This window comes from Solanum stenotomum, chromosome 6 (assembly GCF_019186545.1).
Source record: "Solanum stenotomum isolate F172 chromosome 6, ASM1918654v1, whole genome shotgun sequence".
Taxonomy (NCBI): Eukaryota; Viridiplantae; Streptophyta; class Magnoliopsida; order Solanales; family Solanaceae; genus Solanum; species Solanum stenotomum.
In genome coordinates, this window is record NC_064287.1 from 18,923,174 (window position 1) to 18,927,383 (window position 4,210).

General features: G+C 40.4%; 1 non-coding gene across 1 annotated transcript; it reads right to left on the bottom strand.

Annotated features, from left to right (window-relative positions):
* Window positions 1-209: 209 nt before the first annotated feature.
* On the bottom strand, window positions 210-316 carry LOC125869497 (small nucleolar RNA R71). The gene has a single exon (XR_007446859.1). It is a non-coding gene; the product is annotated as a small nucleolar RNA R71 (small nucleolar RNA).
* Window positions 317-4,210: the final 3,894 nt, after the last annotated feature.

Genomic DNA, 4,210 nt, shown 5'->3' on the forward strand with positions numbered 1-4,210 from the left:
CATGAGCATGTAAGAAATTTTATAGAGGTGTGCACCCTGTTTTCATTCAACAATGTGTCACAAGAGTCAAACCAACTTAGGTTATTTCCACTATCTTTGATGGGGGAGGCTAGCAAGTGGTTGACCGAATTACCAAACAATTCCATCATCTCATGGGAGGAGCTGATTATAGAATTCAATGTGAGATTCTTTCCCCATCAAGGATGATGAAACTTAGAGATGACATTCAAAGTTTCAAACGATTGGAGGGTGAACCCATCCATGAAACGTGGGTGAGGTTTAAGAAACTCTTACTTAAATGCCCAACTCACGGGCTACCAAACGATTTGCTACTCCAATATTTTTACCGGAGTCTTGATTTGGTTAATAAATGAGTGGCTCATCAATTGGTACGAGGGGGAATAATGTTGCAATCATTTATGGTGCCTTCATTTCTTCTTGATGACATGATGAAAATAAATCAAACTTGGTACACTCAAGAGGATCAAGTCTCTCCTTTTTTGTTTTAGAATGACACAATAACACTTCATAAGGAAAGAGAGGGGGATGCAAATATCAAGAAGATGTTGACCCAAATGGAACTATTACAAGAGAATATGATGGAGAATGTGGGAAAGCCCAAGGGGACAAGTGGAGTGTTTAGAGTTGAGGTTCTTCTTCGGGTTATTCACAACCGGGGGAGAATCAAGGTTGGAACTCCAAGAGATACGAGGAGGCTTTCCACCCACGCTATGTACAACGATATGGGAATCAAGGTTGGAACTATCACAAAGGGGAAGAGCAAAAAAGATACCATCAAGATTGGGCTGACCAAAGTGATTATTGGAAAATGGAGAATGACCATGAAGAGGATCACACTCACTCGAGTGAGAGCCCAAAATCTAAAGGGAGTGCAAGTAGTCCCCGGGTGAATGATTTGCTGTCACACATCCTTGATAAAGTTGATGGTTCGGATGATTTGTTAAAAGGGATGAAAGCTGACTTTTCATCATTGAACAATAAAGTGAACTCTCACGCAGATGCAATCAAGATACTTGAAGGTCAGTTGAGTTTACTTTCAACACAATTGAAACCAAAAATGACAATGGAAGATGATAATAGAGGGTTGGCTGTGGTTACTCATAGTGGAAAGGTAGCAACAGGCGATGTGACGGGAAATGAAAAAGTTCCATTGCATGAAGAAGACAAAGGTAGGGAGGAAGAGGAGACACATATCCATCAAAGCATTGCCAAAGGACCACGAAAAGATGTGGAGAAACACAATCCAATCCCAAAAATTATGCAACCTTTACCCAAAATATCGCCTCCATTTCCCCAACGTCTCAAGAAAAAGAATGAGGATGAGAAGTTCAAGAAGTTTTTATCAGTGTTCAAGAAATTATTAATTAATCTTCCTCTAGTTGAAACATTGTTGGAGATGCCGGGTTATGCCAAGTTTATGAAGGAGTTAGTCACAAAGAAAAGGACTTTGAATTTTGAGACAATCGAAGTTTCTCATAGTTGTAGTGAAATTATGACTAAGGAGTTGATCAATAAGAGAGAATATCCTGGAGTGTTCACCATCCCTTGCACCATTGGCATGCTCCAATTTGCTAAAGCCCTATGCGATTTGGGAGCAAGCATCAACCTAATGCCATATGCGATCTATAAACAACTTGGGTTGGGCGAACTGAAAGCCACAACAATGAGACTCTTGATGGCGGACCAATCAATCAAACATCCTATGGGGATACTTTTTGACATCTTGGTAAAGGTTGACCGATTCATTTTTCCGACTGATTTTTTCATTCTCGATTGTGAAATAGATGTTGAAATTTCCATCATCTTGGCAACCAGGAGAGCGTTGGTGGATATTGAAAGCGGAGAACTGAAGTTTAGGGTGAACGAGGATGAAGTAACCTTTATGTTTGTAAGTCAATCAAACACCCAATTGATATTCATGTGGTCTCCACTGTTGATGTTATTGATGAGGCGGTGGCTAGTGTGAGCCATTTGATGTGTATGAGTGAACCACTTGAAGTTGTGCTTGCTAACTATGATGAATTCGAAATTCAAGGCTATGAAGAGGTAGTAGCTGCTCTTTCAAGCTTGGGGGGAGGGGGTATTCAAAGACTCCATTGAAGTTGGACATTAATCTAAAAAATTGAGAAAGTCCTCCCGCAAAGCCATCAACAGAAGAACCACCAGATTTGGAGTTGAAAGTACTTCCTTCTCATCTTCGATATGCTTTCTTGGGGGTAAATAACACCTTACCGGTGATCATCACATCTGACTTGCTTGAATGGCAGGTAAAATTGCTCCTTGAGGTGTTGAAAAGGCATATAAAAGCTATAGATTGGAATATTACTGACATAGTGGGCATTCCTCTCGATATTTGCACTCACAAAATTCAGTTTGATAACGATTGTAAGTCGAGTGTTGAACATCAGAGGAAATTGAACCCACCGATGCAAGAGGTGGTGAAAAAATAGATAATAAAGTGGTTGGACGCAGGTGTGATCTACCCCATTGCGGATAGCAAATGGGCAAGTCCGGTACAATGTGTACCGAAAAAGAGAGGCATCACGGTAGTCCCAAATGAAAAAAGGGAGCTTGTATCTATGAGACCAGTAATCGGATGGAAAGTATGCATGGATTATCGAAAGTTAAATTTGTGAACCGAAAAGGATCACTTTCCCATGCCTTTCATGGATTAAATGCTTGATCGACTCTGAGAGAGAGGTTGGTATTGCTTTTTGGGTGGGTATTCTTTGTTACAACCAAATCTCCATTGCTTCGGAAGACCAAGAGAAAACCACCTTCACCTGTCCTTATGGAACTTTTGCCTTTAAACGGATGTCGTTCGGGTTATGTAATGCTCCAGCAACATTTCAACGTTGCATGTTATCTATTTTTGCTGACATGGTGGAGGATTCAATGAAGGTATTTATGGATGACTTCTCGGTTGTGGGTGACACTTTTGAAGTATGTTTAGCACACTTAGAACAAGTTCTCCAAAGATGTGTGGAGACAAATTTAGTCGTAAATTGGGGAAAAATCCACTTTATGGTAAAGGAAAGTATAGTTCTTGGTCACAAAGTGTCGCAAAAGGGGTTGGAGGTTGATAAAGCGAAGATTGAAGTGATTGAGAAATTACCACCACAAGGGTGTTCGTAGTTTCTTGGGACATGCCGATTTTTACTAGAGGTTCATCAAAGACTTCTCAAAGATTGCACATCCTCTATGCAAACTCTTGGAGAAGAAGGTGAAATTCCACTTTGATGATGCTTGCATGGTGGCTTTCAAGTGCTTGAAAGAAAAATTGGTCTCCACCCCAATCATCATTAGTCCCGATTGGTCAGAATCCTTCGAAGTAATATGTGATGCAAGCGGCACGGCATTGGGTGTTGTAAGGGGTAAAAAAGCAACAAACTATTTCACCCCATTTACTACGCAAGCAAGACTCTAAACAGTGCTCACTGTAAATATATTGTTACTAAACAAGAGCCACTTGTGATAGTTTATGCGTTTGATAAGTTCTGGGCATACTTTCTAGGTATTAAAGCGGTTGTTCATACTAATCATGCTGCACTGCGTTATCTAATGGCGAAGAAGGATGCCAAGCCAAGATTGATAAGGTGGGTGCTACTATTGCAAGAATTTGACTTTGAGGTCAAAGATAGGAGAGGTTGTGAAAATCAGGTGGCTGACCACTTATCAAGATTGGAAGGCAAGGAAAATGACTAGCTGGAGATCGACATAAATGATTATTTTCCCGATGAACAAGTATTCATGGTAACTCTCAAACAACCTCCTTGGTATGATGATTTTGCCAATTACGTAGTGTGTGGATTAATGTCAGACGAATTGAACTTCTACCAACAAAAGAGGTTCTTGTTCGATGTTAAGAAGTACTTTTGGGATTAACAATATTTATTCAGAGAGTGTGCAGACCATATCATTACGAGATTTGTTCCGGAAGAAGAAGCCATCGAAATCCTCCATGATTGTCATGCTTCACCGGTTGGGGTTCATCATAGTGGTGTACGTACAACTTCTAAAGTCCTCCAAAGTGGATACTACTGGTCGTCCCTCTACAAAGATTCTCATGAGTTTGTTAAGAAGTGCACTCAATGTCAGAAGCAAGGTGGAGTGTCCAAAAGACACGAGTTACCTCTTACTCCTATTTTAGAAGTTGAGCTATTTGATGTTTGGGGAATAGATTTCATGG